At 41.4% G+C, this 22674-nt stretch overlaps 1 protein-coding gene across 8 annotated transcripts in view; it reads left to right on the top strand.

Annotated features, from left to right (window-relative positions):
- Positions 1-9890: 9890 nt before the first annotated feature.
- LOC135464686 (protein suppressor of hairy wing-like) overlaps positions 9891-22674 on the top strand; it is a 42280-nt gene continuing 29496 nt past the window's right edge. For 5 of the 8 annotated variants that reach the window (XM_064742184.1, XM_064742186.1, XM_064742185.1 and 2 more), the window contains exon 1: positions 9902-9983. The gene's annotated coding sequence lies outside the window, so the exon portion shown is untranslated. Of the gene's footprint in view, positions 9984-22674 lie in introns of all 8 variants that reach the window. The other 3 variants (XM_064742179.1, XM_064742180.1, XM_064742181.1) reach the window with 3 other exon arrangements.

Here is a 22674-nt window from a genome sequence, read left to right as displayed (position 1 = left end):
ACGCTGTTTTGGGAATTGGTCTTGAGATCATTGACCAGGAGCATCCATTTTGATTGACTGCTGATATACGAAATGTGTGTGTATGTACCCTAAATGACCACAAATTTCGTCCACACAAGTGCACTTTTAGAAGCAAATAAATGTCACAAAATATTCTTTTCGGTGCTCAAACTTACAATTTTCCAGTAGAATATCATTCCATGACCGAAGCAAACCTCAACACACCTTTCTAAAATCAACAGAGCTGTCCGCATCCGGAAAAACGGGCAAGTTAGTCATGGACGAAATTTAGGGTCATTTAAGGTATGTATGTATGTATGTATGTATGTATGTATATATGGTTGGGGTTTTACGTCGTGCTTTTGTCATATGACAACGAGGAGCCGTTAGGTGTTGTACATATACTGTGTCGTCTTGTGCCAGGACGAGTCCATGCCACCACTGAAGTATCATGCCGAAGACACCAAACATGACACTTCCAGCAGTCCCATTTTACTGACACCGGAGCAACCAGTGATGTTTCCGTGTTCTAACCTCTGAGTGCTGAGCGCCAAGCGAGGCTGTAACAAGTACCCGGGTATGACTCGGCCCGGGTTAGATCCCGGGGTTTCCCTACGTGGGCGGACGCTCTAACTATTCGGCCACCAAAGCAGTCTCGCGTGTCTATTCTGACGCCTAGATATCAGGGAATAACACCAATTCACGCAAATTTACGTGAGTACAGGGGTATATAGATTTCCTCGAAATAGAACTGGTGTTGCAGGTATTATCATAAAATCGTTTTATAGTGCTTATCGTGAAATCTGTATCGCGTAAACTACGGTGTATTAATGTGATTTCTGTGATATCAGTACATTCGCTTGTTAAGGTTAAATTTCACAAAGGACCATGCCTTGGATGATACAATTCGTAGCCAAGAAAAACGGTTTAGGAGGCCCCCCTTGTACAGGAACATTGCACAGGTTCCGTGGCTGATGTAAAAGATTATGCAGCGCAATCCGTAGAGACATTCTTTGTCCTGTTGGTTTATTGACTGGATGGCTGATGTGTTAGTCACCTGTTTGTCGATATTCTACAGATGCATACAGAGAGATTCGCTGCCTTTCCAACCTCTAGGGGGATGTATTAGAATAAAACCTCCTCTGCATGAAATACATCCAAGACGAGAACACATGTTCGGTCTAATTTCCAGATCCTTGTTTTAGTGACAACCGTCCACGTACTCAATACCGATACAGAAAGATGCCAGATATGTAGACGGAATGCGAACACTTGCCCTATGTGCTGTATATGGAGTATTCCGGTTAATGTAGCCTCCCCTCCCCCCGCGCCCCCTTAGACACACAGTATGTCTGGGGATACCGTTACGGTTTCAAGGTCTTCGCCATCATTGTCCTTTGACAGGAGGCTGGATTTCCGCGGTTACATGTGACTATTTGCCAATTCTCAGACTGTCGCCGGTGCTTTAGTTTTATTTTCCATGCTGTATGTAGTTTTTCATATTACCAAGAAGTCATTAACATACAGCGATAAGTCAATCAACCAAACAAGACACAAAGGAGTCGCTAGTTTCTCTGACTCTCTGTATGTCGTCTGTTGTGCATCTGTGTGTTTGCTGGTAAATGCAGGGTACCCGAGAGGGTAGCACGCGAGCGCCAGGAGCCTCTTACCAATATAAATCCACCTCATGCTGGCTTCCACTCCGGCCGTACGTGAAAAAGTCTTGCACCATCCTGTGGATGGTCGTGGGTTTCCTCCGGATTCTGTCTGATTTCCTCTCACTATAATGGTGGCCGCGTCCTAAACGTGAAATATTCTTGAGAACGGCGTAAAGCACCAATGAGATAAATAAACAAACAAATGAACAAAGAAAGAAATAAATACTGGTAAATGGATGAACTGACATATACGAGTTGGACGCCAAAGATATACAGGTTAACACTCGTGCATTAAGTGTATGGAAAGGTGCCATATAATATAAACTGACCATTTATCAACTAGCACACTGTCGTCACTACTTAGATTTACTCTCCATGCTGTTGTCTTTTGAACGGTATACCTGCATAAAACAGGATTGTTGGAGAATGCAGAGTCCTCGAGGCTTTCTGTTTCCTTCGCATTGTTTTGATGTGACTGTTTATTATACGTGATTACAACATAGCATGCAAATAACATCACAGCATTTTTTTCACATAATTCTGCCTAAGTTCAGTGGTAGAGGCTGTATATTTATTTATTTATTTGATTGGTGTTTTATGCCGTACTCAAGAATATTTCACTTATACGACGGCGGCCAGCATTATGGTGTGTAGAAACCGGGAAGCGCCCGGGGGAAACCCACCGCCATCCGTAGGTCGCGGGCAAACCTTCCCACGTACGGCCAGAAGCCCTCATGATCTGGACTGAAACTCACAGCGACCGCATAGGTGAGAGGCTCCTGGGTCATTACGCTGCGCTAGCGTGCTAACCAACTGAGCAACGGAGGCCCCAGAGGGTGTATAAGTTGCATTCATATAAGAACACTTAAAATAAAAGCCCAAATGAGGTGGACTGACAAGAAACTGTGCTTCACTTGGTTCGTGTTACCATTTTCTAACTGTCAGAGTATCGCCGCTGTTCTGGTTTTACTCCCCATGCCATGAGGTTTTATGCCATACAGCATTCACTGTTTGGAAGCAATATGCGTGTATCACATAAGAAAGAAGTGGCGTACACAACACTATCATAGACCTCAACTCACACAAAAGAAATTATGACTAGACATTTGTACATTAGCCGTCAATCAAAATAAACGTTCCAGATCAACAATCACAAGTTTTGAAAACAACATTCAACAAAGCTGAGACAAAAAGTCATTACGATTGTCGGGTCTGGTTGTCGCAAGACTTCATTCACATGAGATTTAAAGGCTGGACGAAATCAATAATGTAGATTTGCAAAGGGTTACGACTAGGCGAAATAACACTGCCTGTCTTCACCGGCCATTCATTCGGTATACTGAAGGTGAAAAATAATGTTAAGCCTGTAAGTACAGCATAGTCACTTCCTGGCATGGCGGTATATGCCTTGACTTCTGTGGCGATACTGTGTAAGATGCATACTTGCTTTGATGAGCAAACCATATGAAAAGGCCATCACATGCTGAACAATCGAATATGCTATATATTCTGTGGATACAGGAGACGGATACTTGGTTTGGTGAGCAAACCATATAAAAAGACGTCATAGCGTAGTAAAATATGATCATTCAGCTTTGTACATTCCTCCTCTTTGATTGTTCGAGGTTCTACATATGTATAGTGTACGCCTGTAACATTATCCACTGTTGAGAATAGGCTGTACAATACTGTGTTCGGAATATGTTGAGAAATGTCTTGCATATCTCAAGAAATGCCTGCGATATCTCAAGACCAATGGCTGTTACCTTCTTCAACGGAAAAAAAACCCCTAGACTAAATGTATGTATGCATCCATAAAGTACTTTTATTTTTGTGATGTTGCCTAACCGGGATCAAAATAGGTAAAATCGCGCACAGTCGGGAAGCAGTCAGTCGCGAGTTACTTCCTGTCCGTAACGTGAGAATGTACCTGTTTCCGTTAACGTCACGCGGACACTTTTGGACGGACGCCGTATTGTGTTTCCGGTTTTTTCAAAATGTGTATCCCATGACCTCGAAAGAATTGCAGATTAAAAGTTGCACGTCAGTTACGATGCACGTCGATCAGAACAAAATAACCGTAGACGTTTACATCTGTTTCCACCTCTATTCTGAAGTAAAATGAGGTTCGACGTTACTCTAAGCACTCACTCAATCCGAAGTAACTAAGGTTAATTATTTTGTTGTATTTTAAGAACAGCGTACACCAAATACCAAGCGCATGAATTCGTAATTCCGGTGTCCACCACAAAATAGAATTGTCATCTGGACATGCGAGTGCAAAGTACCAATTACACCAAACAAGCCTACGCCGAAGGTTCGCCAAGCAAAAAGCGTGCAAGATTGCCAATTGCCGAAGATGATTCTTCGGCCAGAGCACGATAAAGGCTAAGATTATTATGACAAAACGCCACGTCACCAATCGTTAAGATCACAATAAAGGAATCACAAGGTTTAACATATGTCGCAGCTAAAGGATTATTCCAGTAGGTCTTGTGAATGGCTGTCTTTGGGATGTATGGCAACCAGCCTCAGATTTCTTTTTTTGCTCCACAATTTTGGGATATACATCTCTCGCAATGGGAAGCATTTGCCATCTAAACAAGTCGGCTCCAAGGCGTGTAAAAGCAAATCATTCTCTGCTGTTTCCATGCGTTGCTGGTGAACTGCATACCTCTTTACCAGAGCAGCTATATATACAGAAACATTGACGTACTTGCACAGGAGCGGACGATGATGGCCTTATCCGGCTTCCTTACAAATGCGTTTCTCTGAACAACGATCGGAAGCTTAACCGCATGTGGTGTTATGCCGAGTATTGATTCCATTTTAATGCCAAGTGGCCTTTAGGTAACCTGTTGACTCGTTTGAGTCTAGTTCCCATGTACAGGCAATGTTGTGGTTCGAGGAGCGGCAGACTCTCTCAGTGGCTCACTGGAGTGGGGTTCCGTAAATGCAAAGTACGTCGTCATTCCCTGCAAATACAATGATTATTTACAATAATTACTGTCTACTACTTTACCATATCTGCAATGGTCTGCGGTGATGTGCGGAGCTATTCCGCAGATACTCTTCTTGTAGTATGAGATCATTACATATTAACGGAAACGACGTAATCGTCCGTTACTTTTTAGTCACATTCTGTTCGGTTAAGGTCTGTAACGCTCGTCATTTTCGAGCTGTATCTAATACCGCTTAACCTGGAGCAAGGGGCCGTAAAGGCAGCCATGCTCATTACATCTGCATAATGTTTTTATGAACAGTTGCAATGAAAGCGCGACTGAGATACCCTGTTTAATTGTTATTTGACCTGGAACTCATTCCTGGACTACGAATTTGAAGTTTGATGTGGAATTCATGCCTGGAATATCCACTGTCTGCCCGGCATCATTGAAAACTGATGACCGCTTCTCTCTTGTGTGTTACCGGCTTTATTTCCTATTTGTATAATTTCTCACATACCTTTGTCCTTGGGAGCTAGTGTTAAACGTTGTGTTGGAAATGGATCTTGCGATTATCGACTTGGGACGCCCTTTACGGACTACGAATGGTATACGAATGTCGGACATGACGCTTATATTCAAATCATTTTTTTTTTCTTTAGTCAACTAGTTACATAGTCGTGACACCCAGTCTCAGTGTACTGACACCAGACATGACACTTTATCCCCATTCATAGCATACTGGCATCAGACATGAGGCTCCACCTAACATGACACCCTACCTGGTCACACACATTGACACCAGACATTGATAACTAACCCAGTCAGGAATAACACTCTAGGCTCTACCTTGACTATACACGGACACCGAATATGACAGTTCGGAAAAGTGACAGTTTACTGTCACAGGGCATGACGCTACACCTATTCAAAGTATACTCACAACGGACACAACACTTCGTCCACTCTTTCATAGTAAACTGACACCCTACATGACACTCTGCCCAATCACGGCTTATTGGTATAGGACATTGGTATAGGACAATCCACCCACTCAAGGTGGATACACTGACACCAGACATGACCAACCAACCAGCCAGAGCACTCCGACACCCGGCCAACAAGTATAAGTCGGAAGCATCTAGCTACAAGGCTATATGGCTAGAAGCACTGCAGCCGGAAATGGTGATTGGCACAGCATTAACGCTGGGGTACCCAGCCCCTCAAGTAATGCAGTTTGTGGAATAAGTGTAGGCACTTAAGATGCTGGCTGTTTACTTTGCTTCCTGCTCTGGCCTATAACAGCACTGTTGGCATAAAGTCGGTCATCTCATGTGTTCTTTCTCAGCGCATACGGTGTTTAATGCTTTCGTGGAATAAGACTTGCTCATTTATAGCTCATAAAACTCATGTCAGTCTTTCAGTTGTACTCTTTGCTTTTGAAATATCATGATAATGACGCCTTCATCTACTCATGGTATTCCGAGCTATAATGCTGAATACACCGCCCTGGACACTCCGGGTAGGCACACCATGTCCTCTAAGACCATGCGCAACCCAGTCTTTGTCAGCAAATATGGACAGAGCGTGCAGGATCTATGGCAATCTATATTATAGGCATCGTTATAAAAATCCATTATCTTTGTTTTACACCAGAATGATGCTTTTAGGCGCAGTGGCAATCAAATCACAGCTGTTGCCCCTCTGTTTGTATATAAACTTGAAGATATCGACGGCCATGGATTTAATCTGCATGAACGTCGTGCTCTAACATTGGCTGGATTCCCCACATCACTTACAACTGATCACTACTTCTCTCTCACATGTCACCAACTTTATTTGCTATATATATTATTCCTTATATTCCTTTGCGAACTTGTGTTTCAATTATAGTTTTGGAAATGGATATAGCGATTATCGACATGGAATTAATGCCCCTGAATGGTCTACATGGATGCTATATAAATGTCGGAAATGATGCTTAAATTTTTTGGCTTTTGAACTCTAAAGCAAAAGCACTACAGGACACTAAATCTAGTCACATTACACGTAGGTTCACCAAAACCAAATGGCACCCAATCTTTCTGACTTTGCTTTCCTTACTTCTACAGTCTAATGGAGAATAGGCTATACAGGACGTCCCACTCACCCCGTCACATTACATTCGTCACTGCCAAGTGTGACGTGTCGTCCTCTCGGTGATATCATTGCTTTCTTCACATCTGCACACAGTATTAATACAAAGAAGACCAGTTCCTTTTGCTGAGTTGTCTTCGTTAGGTTGTGGGCAAAATCTGTGCATCAAAGCAGATATTCGCCGTATTCCATGTTAACCGAAATGGACTCTCTGGGTCAAACATCGAAAGGCCATTTCCCAAAACGCACACCACAAAAGACCTACGAAAGCACATAATGAGTACGAGTTTAGGATGGAATGAAGCAGCCTTCAAACAGTTTTCAGTGATTTTGGAAAGGCACAAAGAATGTTTTAAGCGAATGAGTGAAATCCGTATTCAAACCATGTACCATGCTACTATATAAGTTGTCTATCATCAGAAATGTAACTCTGTTGCTCTTTGTTTGCAGCTGTTCATATATCCCACGTGCCACTCTAATTCAGAACGATGAATATACGGCCTCTAGACACATCTAGACAGTATTGGATGACACGATACACTGTCCAAGACCCTTGAAAGGGCTTCCGCGGGGTTCGGGTCACGTCGGATAACAGTCTACCGGTGGCAATCATAAGTGTTTTTTGTATGCCCAAACAGCTATCCAAAGCACCAGGCACTGTATGATCAAAAGGAGGCCAATCAAAACTACACAACCACAAAGGAGACCTGTTTGAATATTTCATTAGGCATAAACCTTTGCCGCCATTTCGAGCTATATCTCTTACATACGATTAAGGTATCAATTAACTTGCCATGGTTTAATGTTGCTATACTCCTACGGTGGGTGACTCACTAAACCATTACCACATGCAACACCAGTACCGGCCAGTAATGTCGATGTCAGAAAGCCGACAATGTTAACACTCATGCAGGTATCAGTCGTTTGTCTTAAATGGCAGTTTGATGAGTGCAGCTGTTGGCCTTTTGTTATCCGGCATTATAACTACTGTACGTATATAAGTACTGGTTACTGGACAATGTTTGGTCTGCGCCTTATGGAACGAAGCAAAATATATAGACATCGCGCTTCTAGAATCAGGCATCGAAGTTACCACAAGCCGCTCACGCTCCCAGATACAATGGCGACCAGTAAAATCGCGAAGACATTTCATTGCCAGGAGCGGTAGATGCATGCGTGAACAGAATGGTGCAGTGTGTGCGTCTAGAAACGGGCGCTGGAGTTACCAAGTACCGATCACGGAACGCTACATCGTGCGCTTCAGGAAAAGGGCGTCGAAATTACAACATGCCTCACCAAGTCTAGCTTTAATCCAAGGGTCGTTGAAGCCGAATGCATCGTCCAGATAGTCCAAATTCCGGGCATGGAATAGATGACACAACATCTGTATGGTTGTTCCGGTCAAAGCAGCTGCAGTCAAATATCAATGAAAGCATAAGTCTACGTTAAAATCCTATAGCATCCTCGGATATCTTCATCGGACATTTATTGAAAGGACATTGTCTTTTTTGTCAAACGACGAATGTCTGTTTCATTGTCAAACGACGAATGTCTGTTTCGACGCATGGATTGATGTATGTTGCCTGGGGGCGCACGAGGATCTGATGACGTTGGTCTGTCACTTCTGTGGTTTCTTTGAGGTTACATCAGGCTACTAGAATCTGGATCAGGTGCTGGTGTTACTCTAAAGCACTTAATGCCCAAATGGTGTGACTGTACTATCGTACTTCATTAGACAAGCTTGCAGAGGTTTGTTCTAATCATGGAACCGCAGGTTACTCAGAGGCTTCGCATCTAGTGGTCATCTCCAGTCCCATCACGTGACGAATGCAAAGTCTGGCGAAATGTGTATGTTCCTTCGTTGTTCCGCCATGTGAATTTCGTCAGAGGATCGTAAACCCTTGCAGAAGCCGTCACGGGATTCGAAAACCGTACCGGTACACAAAGTATCTCAGTTTTAGTCAGACGTACGGTAGCCCTTCATCTTAGCTAAGAGGACCCCTTTCCATGCATGCCATTTTGCTTTTCCTGACGTACGGCTCATCGCACACCTAATCCCGATTTATTACATCTGCCATGACGTCGCGTACAGCAAACGGACAAGATAATTGTTTTATCTATTATTGTTTTCCCTACCATGTTTGAATTTCTCATGTTGGAGTGAAACTCAAGGACGCACCAGGGTTCGAACCTCGGCTTCATCATCTTTCAAATTCTGTATTTATAAAAAGGCAGGCTTTAGAATTTGTTCATAGTGAAAATGGTATAAAAGGTCAAAGATCACTTCTTCCTCACTGTTCAAGAATTAGTCTGATTTTATCCGACAGGCGCACCTGTAACTGCACCGTATAAGCCGTCGTGCAAATTATACCCCATCCGACTTGCACTCGAGGGTGAACACTCCCTTAAAGACAGGCATGACGCATTCACAGATTCAATGCCGGTAGGCGTACGTTTCATGATGTTGTCATCGAACGCTGGGATGAGCTGAGCGCTGTCTGCAACTCCCCGCCCTGTTCAGATTAAATGCAAGCCGCGAACACTCCTCCACTAGATCAACGCTGGCAGAAGGCCACAGAAGCCAGCGACTGAACGGTGTCGTCATGCCAGCAGGAGGAAATATGGCGGGAACCCGTGGAGTGGAAAAAGCCAGCTCTTGTCAGTGGCAACTGTGTGCAGCCAGAGCGCTATTGGGTTGAGGGTCGATACGGGGATGTGTCGCATCGCGGTCTCAGGAGATATTCGATAGGCATCGCTTAACGCCTGTCGTAGTCACAACAGAGATCGCAATACTTGCGTAATACAACATAAGACATGCAACTAAGCTTGTTATTAAAGACAATGTAATAATTATTCTTGTTGTAGGAAATCACTTTAACTAGAATGGATACATGTGGCATAGTTTGGACTATCCAGTTTAGTAAATGTAGCCTACATGCGTATATGTAGCTAGCTTGTGAACGAAAACATATTGTAGGCGACAGTCACATATGTATTTGCCAAATAGCGAAATTAAAACATCACATTATCTCAGTTTAATAAATATGCACAAATGCCACGTTTTAAAACGTGCTTAATGGTTTTGCTTCTTTGGTCCGTGCCGAAACAATTTATCCAAGTACAGTTCCGGGTTTTAGGTACAACACATGCCTAGATGAAATGGCGGAGCTACAGAAATGTTGAAAAGGCAACGTCCTGGACGTTGAAGTGTTGGAATCTGTACCTGAAGACGCTTGCTTACGGTAAGGTACGTTCGGTTTACATGTTGATACTTCATCAGACCTGTCGCATCGAAGTTTTCATTGGTAATCGCTGCGCTTTCGCCTGAGATGCCGTAGCAGACGTGTCGGAATTACATGTACCGGTACCAACTCGAATGACCCAGTTCATTGTTCGCACTTCGTGATCTGGAGTCGAGGAACCTGTTGGTGGCCATGTTCGTACAAAATGTTGTATCTCACTACAGCAGATAACTCTGGCAGTTTGTGCAGTGTTTCTGTGGTCGTGGATAGAATAATAATCAGTTTTGACTGATGTTAATAGCGATAATGTGGTAGTCTGCAAGTTGGGTGCACCACAAAGCGTATGGAAGCACCCAAAGTGGAAGCTTCCAAAGTGGAAGCTGGTCCATCCATCTTTGCATCCATGAAAGTGAAAATAAAGATTTCTAGATATAATTGATTTGATTAGTCCTTACACTTTCTTTGTGTATGGTATTAATATGGAAAGTGTTAACCTAGTTTACTCATTTTTCTTGTGGAACTTAATGAAATACTGATTGATGCACTCACAGAGACAGAGCATGAATGAGCCATGCAAAAATCAGTGTTTTTGTAAGAAAAAGACAAAGCAAAACTTTATGTGGCAGAACTGCATAGTTTAGGTTGTAATTTGATCTTGTGGTAGAGAATAGGATGTCAGCTCCTTGAAAAATCTGCTTTTTGCTGTGAACATCTGAAATGCGGATCAGCGACAAACAGAGACAGCACCCTGTACTTGACAACTCCTGAACAGGGAATATATGGTTGCTTCTTTTCCTGTTTTGGCTGTTGTAAACACTAGAATTATATATATGTGTAACTTTCTTCGTCACTACTTACATGAATTCATTCATGCTTCGCAATGAGAATGGATGTGCTGTCTCACTGAAGTATATGGCTGAAGACACCAATCATGACACAACACCATGTCACAGTATTCTACATGTAATACTATGCAGACTGAGCATATAAGCTTTAAGCATCAAAGCCACATATATAGTGATTTGTTTGATTGAACTCCGATTGGGAACGTCCCCTAGTCAGGTGTAATTACAGAGTAATGTCCCTTGGTAGTGTGATGTCATGACGTGATAACATGGTTGATCAAATCTACACAGGGTTTACATGAGCAGGTAAGAAAAAAAAAAAGACCTCCCCCCCCCCCCCAAAAAAAAAACACACACACACAAAAAAAACAAACAAACAAAGCATATAGTGGATAGTCTATGGCTCATAATGCAGTTGACATCAGATATGGTGGCAGTTACATGTAATTCGCATCTATTTGAGTTGATTCACATTCAGTTTGAACAGATCTTCCACTTACATCCCACCTTCCAGTGAGCATTGATGAGGATAAACTTCGACACAGTTCAGTTCCAGATGCTTCCTAAAGCTTTGACCGGCCCGGATAGCACAGTTGGTAGAGCGTCCGCTTCGGGAGCGGTAGATCCAGGATCAATCCTTGATCGAGTCACACCTAAGACTTTAAAAGAGGAAGTTGTAACTTCCTGGCTTGGGCGTTCAGCATGAAGGGGATAGTGCAACGACAGGTTGACCCGTATCAGTATAATGGCTCGGGCGGGGCGGCTTACTTGCCTTCGGTAAGTCGTTTCAGTGAAGCAGCACTAAATAAAAGAGCGGTGGAAATCTGTCCTGCTACAAGGAGGCACATTACACGTACATGCACCCTAAAGATTCCTTCGACTGAAAAATTGTTGAGTACGACGTTAAACCCCAAGCACTAACTCCTAAAGCTTTGTTTGGCTAGCATTCATTTGATCTCATCACGAGAGGCCTGCAGCCTACCATCTACTACCTCTGCTCAAAGAGCTCACAAATCTTATATGTGGACAGGTGGCTAATTAACATAATCTAGAAGGACCAATGGTAACGATCATCAACCGAAAACATGACAACGTTGTTGTACAGTAACTGTAAATGAATGAAGCCTGAGGGTGAAAACAAGCCAGAATTTACCAAATTCATTGATAGAGATCCAGTTTTAAGTATGGAGACTATTTTTGGCCTTGTGGTCGAAGTGGAGGAGAATTTGTAACAGAATTTGGTGTGTCCGCAATCATATTCGATTTGAATTGAAACAGGTTCTGTTTTGGTGTGTTCAATCCCCAGTCAAGTCATGCCAAAGACTTCAAAATGAGTTTTGTGCAATTAACATTTTTCCCTCAGACATGAGAAAGTTCCTTATTAAATCATCCTCAAAGCAGAAGAATAATCACTCAAAAAATATACCTAAGCCATTTACACCTAAATGTATTTTTATTTTTGTTTTGTAATGTGAAATGATGCATTAAATAAATCTAAAGAAAATCTAAATGAAATGTATTACTTTCCTTAAATAGCATATTTTCTCTATATTACAATTTTTAAAACTTGGCATTTTCCTCGAATGCTGGCAAAAGCCCTATCATTGGCACTACCTCATTTGGCACTCAGCATACATCTAAGAGAAATAGGCCATCTACAACATGTAGCTGGCCCAGTGTGAATGTGTGGGGCGTCTGGGTGGGGCGTCTGGGGCGTCTGGTGTCTTCAGCATATACATTCTAGTGAGGCAGCACTATATATATTGTGTCTGACCTGCTTCAAGGAGACACTGTCGTGATGCGATTGATGTAATGCTAACAGCATCGGGGATGGGTTTTTGGGTGTGTTATCCTTGGTGACAGTAAGCCATGGACAGTGATCATGAGGCCCATGGACAGTTTAATGTTTATTGAACACAGCTAGTCTTGCACCAATATGGTGTATATGTCTACATTTAATGTGAATAGTTGGAAGATTTGTCAATACATGTATGTCCTGCATCAACTTAACTGTTATTACGGTGGCATCCATGGCCAAGGGGGTTAGCACATACAGCACGGCTCCATGATCCAGGAGCCTCCCACCAATGTGGTCGCTTTGAGTTCAGATACAGGTCATGCTGGTTTCCTCTCCAACTGCACATGGGAAGGTCTGTCAGTAACCTTCAGGTCATTGTGGGTTTCACCTGTGCAGAGGCCACCATAATGCTGGCTGGCGCTGTATAAATCAAATATTCTTGAGTACGGAGTAAAACACCTATCAAATAAATAAATAAATAAAAATTATTACCACTTTTGGCCCTGTATGTCTTTCTATATGCTTTGGGGGTTGTGGGACATTAGGATATGCGGAAATGGACATGCGACTACCGTATTAATTTTCAAACGAGTTGTAAGCATACACCAAGTTGGTAAAGCGAAAGGTAGACGGGTGTAAATATGATGCTTCCTCGAAGGCTGAACTGTGCTCAAATGTTCTTCAAGTTCTTAACTATTTATGTAAAGTTGACAGATAAACACTTGACAGTGGTAATGAATCACTTAAATTATTCCATCTGGGATTGAAAATCTGTGGGCCACCTCCAGTTTAGCCCTGACACTGAGTAGCAACATAAAGTTTAAATATCCTGGAGAAATGCTGTTCAGCACCAGTCAGTTCAATAATCAATCGGGTATTGATTCGATTGGAGTTTTAAGCCATTCTCAAGAGTATTTCACTAATGCAATGATGGCCAGCATTAGGGTGGGAGGAAACCCAGCAAGACCCAGGAGGAAATTCACGACCATCCACAAGCTGCTGACAGACATTCCCATGCCCATCTCGCCCCCACCTCATCACCTCCCACCCCTGCCTCAATCAATCAATCAATAAAGCAGGTTTATGATAAATATGGTGACGTGTACACCAGCAGCAATGATGCATTATCAGATAGTGATGTTGTACTCCATGTTCATGATAGTCAGCTGTTCTATTGACTGATTTGAACACTGCAGGCTGATTGACACAGGTACAGGTTAGTGGTAACTGCATGTAGATCATTCAGTCACATCTCAGCATGTATCTTCAGTCATGTCCTAGAAATAGATGTTTAATTATGTGATCTCATGTACACACTTCTGATTCTCTGATTGGTCACAGCTCAACTCCTTTGCTCTGAAACTTCATTGGTTGAAACTTTGTACATGTATTTGAAGTGAACAGTAATTACCCGTAAAAGATGCCAGAGTTAATCCTGAATGCATGAAGGATGACCTCTGGTATAGTGAGAATGGCATACATGGTGTCTCCGTTGTTGTTGAAACTTAAAGCTAAAAGCTATGTTAGATATGAAGCTGAAAGAAAGGGATGACCATCAGTGCTAAACATTAAAGTCATGTGGGCCTTTGACTACAGGGCATAGTCTAGAATAAAAGGTTGAGCACCCATGGATACGAGATCTTGTAAACACAGATGCTCGGGGCCTCCATAGCAGGCACCGCAGCAGAATGACCCAGGAGCCTCACACCAATTCGGTGGCTGAGAGTTCATGTTCCAACCCAGCTGTACGTGGGAAGGTCTGCTGGCAACCTGCGAATGGTCGTGGGTTTTCCCCCCGCGCTCTGCCCAGTTTCCTCCCGCCATAATGCTGTTTGCCACTGTATAATTGAAATGTTCTTGAGTACGGGGTAAAACACCAGTGAAATAAATAGATAATATACAGCACTCGATTGGTGTGACAAACTTCACATGCCCATTGGATGGCAGTGAAAACACACTTGTTACACAATCTTGAATAACCCAATGAAGCCATTCAGGAACAACTTCATGAAGGATTTCAAACCAGTATTTTCTCTTTTCATTCAACATTTTTTGTATGTTTGATTATCTTCTGTTACAGTTTATATGTTTATATTAAGGTATTCTTACCACAGATGTATGATTTTTCTTAAAAAATGTTGATGCTCTGGTAAGGAAAATTTGGCATGATGTTTGTGCCTCAGCCCTCTGAATTTCTGTTACATGATGAAAGCTCTGATTTGTCTTCATGGTGTTCATGAAAAACCCTCATTTCACTGTTAGAATGTTGATGGCTTGGAAGTGGATATGTGACATGATGATTGCCTGAACCCTTTGAATTTCTGTTACATGATGAAAGCTCTGATTTGTCTTCATGGTGTTCATGAAAAACCTTCATTTCACTGTTAGAATGTTGATGGCCTGGAAATGGATACATGACATGATGATTGCCTCAGCCCTTTGAATTTCTGTTACATGATGAAAGCTCTGATTTGTCTTCATGGTGTTCATGAAAAACCCTCATTTCACTGTTAGAATGTTGATGGCCTAGAAGCGGATATGTGACGTGATGATTGCCTGAACCCTTTGAATTTCTGTTATGTGATGAAAGCTCTGATTTGTCTTCATGGTGTTCATGAAAAACCTTCATTTCACTGTTAGAATGTTGATGGCCAGGAAGTGGATACATGACATGATGATTGCCTTAGCCCTTTGAATTTCTGTTACATGATGAAAGCTCTGATTTGTCTTCATGGTGTTCATGAAAAACCCTCATTTGACTGTTAGAATGTTGATGGCCTGGAAGTGGATATGTGACATGATGATTACCTCAACCCTTTGAATTTCTGTTACATGATGAAAGCTCTGATTTGTCTTCATGGTGTTCATGAAAAACCCTCATTTCACTGTTAGAATGTTGATGGCCTGGAAGTGGATATGTGACATGATGATTGCCTGAACCCTTTGAATTTATGTTACGTGATGAATGCTCTGATTTGTCTTCATGGTGTTCATGAAAAACCCTCATTTCACTGTTAGAATGTTGATGGCCAGGAAGTGGATATGTGACGTGATGATTGCCTCAGCCCTTTGAATTTCTGTTACATGATGAAAGCTCTGATTTGTCTTCATGGTGTTCATGAAAAACCTTCATTTCACTGTTAGAATGTTGATGGCCTGGAAGCGGATATGTGACGTGATGATTGCCTCAACCCTTTGAATTTCTGTTACATGATGAAAGCTCTGATTTGTCTTTATGGTGGTCATGAAAAACCCTCATTTCACTGTTAGAATGTTGATGGCCAGGAAGTGGATACATGACATGATGATTGCCTGAACCCTTTGAATTTCTGTTACATGATGAAAGCTCTGATTTGTCTTCATGGTGTTCATGAAAAACCTTCATTTCACTGTTAGAATGTTGATGGCCTGGAAGTGTATACGTGACATGATGATTGCCTCAACCCTTTGAATTTTTGTTACATGATGAAAGCTCTGATTTGTCTTCATGGTGTTCAAGAAAAACCTTCATTTCACTGTTAGAATGTTGATGGCCTGGAAGTGGATACATGACTTGATGATTGCCTCAACCCTTTGAATTTCTGTTACATGATGAACGCTCTGATTTGTCTTCATGGTGTTCATGAAAAACCTTCATTTCACTGTTAGAATGTTGATGGCCTGGAAGTGGATATGTGACGTGATGATTGCCTCAACCCTTTGAATTTCTGGTACATGATGAACGCTCTGATTTGTCTTCATGGTGTTCATGAAAAACCTTCATTTCACTGTTAGAATGTTGATGGCCTGGAAGCGGATATGTGACGTGATGATTGCCTCAGCCCTTTGAATTTCTGTTACATGATGAAAACTCTGATTTGTCTTCATGGTGTTCATGAAAAAACCTTCATTTCACTGTTAGAATGTTGATGGCCAGGAAGTGGATATGTGACATGATGATTGCCTCAGCCCTTTGAATTTCTGTTACATGATGAACGCTCTAATTTGTCTTCATGGTGTTCATGAAAACCCTCATTTCACTGTTAGAATGTTGATGGCCTGGAAGCGGATATGTGACGTGATGATTGCCTCAACCCTTTGAATTTCTGTTACATGATGAAAGCTCTGATTTGTCTTCGTGATGTTCATGAAAAACCTTCATTTCACTGTTAGAATGTTGATGGCCTGGAAGTGTATACGTGATATGATGATTGCCTGAACCCTTTGAATTTCTGTTACATGATTGAAAGCTCTGATTTGTCTTTATGGTGTTCATGAAAAACGCTCATTTCACTGTTAGAATGTTGATGGCCTGGAAGTGGATACATGACATGATGATTGCCTCAACCCTTTGAATTTCTGTTACATGATGAAAGCTCTGATTTGTCTTCATGGTGTTCATGAAAAACCTTCATTTCACTGTTAGAATGTTGATGGCCTGGAAGTGTATACGTGGACATGATGATTGCCTGAACCCTTTGAATTTCTGTTACATGATGAAAGCTCTGATTTGTCTTCATGGTGTTCATGAAAAACCCTCATTTCACTGTTAGAATGTTGATGGCCTGGAAGTGGATACATGACATGATGATTGCCTCAACCCTTTGAATTTCTGGTACATGATGAAAGCTCTGATTTGTCTTCATGGTGTTCATGAAAAACCCTCATTTCACTGTTAGAATGTTGATGGCCTGGAAGCGGATATGTGACGTGATGATTGCCTCAGCCCTTTGAATTTCTGTTACATGATGAATGCTCTGATTTGTCTTCATGGTGTTCATGAAAAACCCTCATTTCACTGTTAGAATGTTGATGGCCTGGAAGTGGATATGTGACGTGATGATTGCCTCAGCCCTTTGAATTTCTGTTACATGATGAAAGCTCTGATTTGTCTTCATGGTGTTCATGAAAACCCTTCATTTCACTGTTAGAATGTTGATGGCCTGGAAGCGGATATGTGACGTGATGATTGCCTTTGAATTTCTGTTACATGATGAAAGGTCTGATTTGTCTTTATGGTGGTCATGAAAAACCCTCATTTCACTGTTAGAATGTTGATGGCCTGGAAGTGGATACATGACATGATGATTGCCTCAACCCTTTGAATTTCTGTTACATGATGAAAGCTCTGATTTGTCTTCGTGATGTTCATGAAAAACCTTCATTTCACTGTTAGAATGTTGATGGCCTGGAAGTGTATACGTGATATGATGATTGCCTGAACCCTTTGAATTTCTGTTACATGATGAAAGCTCTGATTTGTCTTTATGGTGTTCATGAAAAACGCTCATTTCACTGTTAGAATGTTGATGGCCTGGAAGTGGATACATGACATGATGATTGCCTCAACCCTTTGAATTTCTGTTACATGATGAAAGCTCTGATTTGTCTTCATGGTGTTCATGAAAAACCTTCATTTCACTGTTAGAATGTTGATGGCCTGGAAGTGTATACGTGACATGATGATTGCCTGAACCCTTTGAATTTCTGTTACATGATGAAAGCTCTGATTTGTCTTCATGGTGTTCATGAAAAACCCTCATTTCACTGTTAGAATGTTGATGGCCTGGAAGTGGATACATGACATGATGATTGCCTCAACCCTTTGAATTTCTGGTACATGATGAAAGCTCTGATTTGTCTTCATGGTGTTCATGAAAAACCCTCATTTCACTGTTAGAATGTTGATGGCCTGGAAGCGGATATGTGACATGATGATTGCCTCAGCCCTTTGAATTTCTGTTACATGATGAACGCTCTGATTTGTCTTCATGGTGTTCATAAAAAACCCTCATTTGACTGTTAGAATGTTGATGACCTGGAAGTGGATACATGACATGATGATTGCCTCAACCCTTTGAATTTCTGTTACATGATGAAAGCTCTGATTTGTCTTCATGGTGTTCATGAAAAACCCTCATTTCACTGTTAGAATGTTGATGGCCTAGAAGCAGATATGTGACGTGATGATTGCCTGAACCCTTTGAATTTCTGTTACATGATGAAAGCTCTGATTTGTCTTCATGGTGTTCATGAAAAACCCTCATTTCACTGTTAGAATGTTGATGGCCTGGAAGTGGATACATGACATGATGATTGCCTCAGCCCTTTGAATTTCTGTTACATGATGAAAGCTCTGATTTGTCTTCATGGTGTTCATGAAAAACCCTCATTTCACTGTTAGAATGTTGATGGCCTGGAAGTGGATATATGACATGATGATTGCCTCAACCCTTTGAATTTCTGTTACATGATGAAAGCTCTGATTTGTCTTCATGGTGTTCATGAAAAATGCTCATTTCACTGTTAGAATGTTGATGGCCTGGAAGTGACATGATGATTGCCTCAGCCCTTTGAATTTATGTTACGTGATGAATGCTCTGATTTGTCTTCATGGTGTTCATGAAAAACCTTCATTTCACTGTTAGAATGTTGATGGCCTGGAAGTGGATATGTGACGTGATGATTGCCTCAGCCCTTTGAATTTCTGTTACATGATGAAAGCTCTGATTTGTCTTCATGGTGTTCATGAAAACCCTTCATTTGACTGTTAGAATGTTGATGGCCTGGAAGCGGATATGTGACGTGATGATTGCCTCAACCCTTTGAATTTCTGTTACATGATGAAAGCTCTGATTTGTCTTTATGGTGGTCATGAAAAACCCTCATTTCACTGTTAGAATGTTGATGGCCAGGAAGTGGATACATGACATGATGATTGCCTGAACACTTTGAATTTCTGTTACATGATGAAAGCTCTGATTTGTCTTCATGGTGTTCATGAAAAACCTTCATTTCACTGTTAGAATGTTGATGGCCTGGAAGTGTATACGTGACATGATGATTGCCTCAACCCTTTGAATTTTTGTTACATGATGAAAGCTCTGATTTGTCTTCATGGTGTTCAAGAAAAACCTTCATTTCACTGTTAGAATGTTGATGGCCTGGAAGTGGATACGTGACATGATGATTGCCTCAACCCTTTGAATTTCTGTTACATGATGAACGCTCTGATTTGTCTTCATGGTGTTCATGAAAAACCCTCATTTCACTGTTAGAATGTTGATGGCCTGGAAGTGGATATGTGACGTGATGATTGCCTCAACCCTTTGAATTTCTGGTACATGATGAAAGCTCTGATTTGTCTTCATGGTGTTCATGAAAAACCCTCATTTCACTGTTAGAATGTTGATGGCCTGGAAGTGGATACATGACATGATGATTGCCTCAACCCTTTGAATTTCTGTTACATGATGAAAGCTCTGATTTGTCTTCATGGTGTTCATGAAAAACCTTCATTTCACTGTTAGAATGTTGATGGCCTGGAAGCGGATATGTGACGTGATGATTGCCTCAGCCCTTTGAATTTCTGTTACATGATGAAAACTTTGATTTGTCTTCATGGTGTTCATGAAAAAACCTTCATTTCACTGTTAGAATGTTGATGGCCTGGAAGTGGATATGTGACATGATGATTGCCTCAGCCCTTTGAATTTCTGTTACATGATGAACGCTCTAATTTGTCTTCATGGTGTTCATGAAAAACCCTCATTTCACTGTTAGAATGTTGATGGCCTGGAAGCGGATATGTGACTTGATGATTGCCTCAACCCTTTGAATCTCTGTTACATGATGAAAGCTCTGATTTGTCTTCATGGTGTTCATGAAAAACCCTCATTTCACTGTTAGAATGTTGATGGCCAGGAAGCGGATATGTGACGTGATGATTGCCTCAACCCTTTGAATTTCTGTTACATGATGAAAGGTCTGATTTGTCTTTATGGTGGTCATGAAAAACCCTCATTTCACTGTTAGAATGTTGATGGCCTGGAAGTGGATACGTGACATGATGATTGCCTCAACCCTTTGAATTTCTGTTACATGATGAAAGCTCTGATTTGTCTTCATGGTGTTCATGAAAAACCTTCATTTCACTGTTAGAATGTTGATGGCCTGGAAGTGTATACATGACATGATGATTGCCTCAACCCTTTGAATTTCTGTTACATGATGAAAGCTCTGATTTGTCTTCATGGTGTTCATGAAAAACGCTCATTTCACTGTTAGAATGTTGATGGCCTGGAAGTGGATACATGACATGATGATTGCCTGAACCCTTTGAATTTCTGTTACATGATGAAAGCTCTGATTTGTCTTCATGGTGTTCATGAAAAACCTTCATTTCACTGTTAGAATGTTGATGGCCAGGAAGTGGATACGTGACGTGATGATTGCCTCAGCCCTTTGAATTTCTGTTACATGATGAAAACTCTGATTTGTCTTCATGGTGTTCATGAAAAAACCTTCATTTCACTGTTAGAATGTTGATGGCCTGGAAGTGGATATGTGACATGATGATTGGCTCAACCCTTTGAATTTTTGTTACATGATGAATGCTCTGATTTGTCTTCATGATGTTCATGAAAAACGCTCATTTCATTATTAGAATGTTGATGGCCAGGAAGCGGATATGTGACGTGATGATTGCCTCAACCCTTTGAATTTCTGTTACATGATGAAAGCTCTGATTTGTCTTTATGGTGTTCATGAAAAACCCTAATTTCACTGTTAGAATGTTGATGGCCTGGAAGCGGATATGTGACGTGATGATTGCCTCAACCCTTTGAATTTCTGTTACATGATGAAAGCTCTGATTTGTCTTCATGGTGGTCACGAAAAACCCTCATTTCACTGTTAGAATGTTGATGGCCTGGAAGTGGATATGTGACGTGATGATTGCCTCAGCCCTTTGAATTTCTGTTACATGATGAAAGCTCTGATTTGTCTTCATGGTGTTCATGAAAAACCTTCATTTCACTGTTAGAATGTTGATGGCCTGGAAGTGGATATGTGACATGATGATTGCCTCAGCCCTTTGAATTTCTGTTACATGATGAATGCTCTGATTTGTCTTCATGATGTTCATGAAAAACGCTCATTTCATTATTAGAATGTTGATGGCCTGGAAGTGGATATATGACATGATGATTGCCTCAGCCCTTTGAATTTCTGTTACATGATGAAAGCTCTGATTTGTCTTCATGGTGTTCATGAAAAACGCTCATTTCACTGTTAGATTGTTGATGGCCTGGAAGTGGATACATGACATGATGATTGCCTCAACCCTTTGAATTTCTGTTACATGATGAAAGCTCTGATTTGTCTTCATGGTGTTCATGAAAAACCTTCATTTCACTGTTAGAATGTTGATGGCCTGGAAGTGTATACGTGACATGATGATTGCCTGAACCCTTTGAATTTCTGTTACATGATGAAAGCTCTGATTTGTCTTCATGGTGTTCATGAAAAACCCTCATTTCACTGTTAGAATGTTGATGGCCTGGAAGCGGATATGTGACGTGATGATTGCCTCAACCCTTTGAATTTCTGTTACATGATGAAAACTCTGATTTGTCTTCATGGTGTTCATAAAAAACCCTCATTTCACTGTTAGAATGTTGATGGCCAGGAAGCGGATATGTGACGTGATGATTGCCTCAACCCTTTGAATTTCTGTTACATGATGAAAGCTCTGATTTGTCTTCATGGTGTTCATGAAAAACCCTCATTTGACTGTTAGAATGTTGATGGCCTGGAAGCGGATATGTGACATGATGATTGCCTCAGCCCTTTGAATTTCTGTTACATGATGAATGCTCTGATTTGTCTTCATGATGTTCATGAAAAACGCTCATTTCATTATTAGAATATTGATGGCCTGGAAGTGGATATATGACATGATGATTGCCTCAACCCTTTGAATTTCTGTTACATGATGAAAGCTCTGATTTGTCTTCATGGTGTTCATGAAAAACCCTCATTTGACTGTTAGAATGTTGATGGCCTGGAAGCGGATATGTGACGTGATGATTGCCTCAACCCTTTGAATTTCTGTTACATGATGAAAGCTCTGATTTGTCTTCATGGTGTTCATGAAAAAACCTTCATTTGACTGTTAGAATGTTGATGGCCAGGAAGTGGATATGTGACGTGATGATTGCCTGAACCCTTTGAATTTCTGTTACATGATGAAAGCTCTGATTTGTCTTCATGGTGTTCATGAAAAACCCTCAT

The sequence above is a fragment of the Liolophura sinensis genome, chromosome 4, assembly GCF_032854445.1.
Source record: "Liolophura sinensis isolate JHLJ2023 chromosome 4, CUHK_Ljap_v2, whole genome shotgun sequence".
NCBI classification, from domain to species: Eukaryota; Metazoa; Mollusca; class Polyplacophora; order Chitonida; family Chitonidae; genus Liolophura; species Liolophura sinensis.
This window is presented reverse-complemented; position numbering and strand designations above follow the sequence as displayed.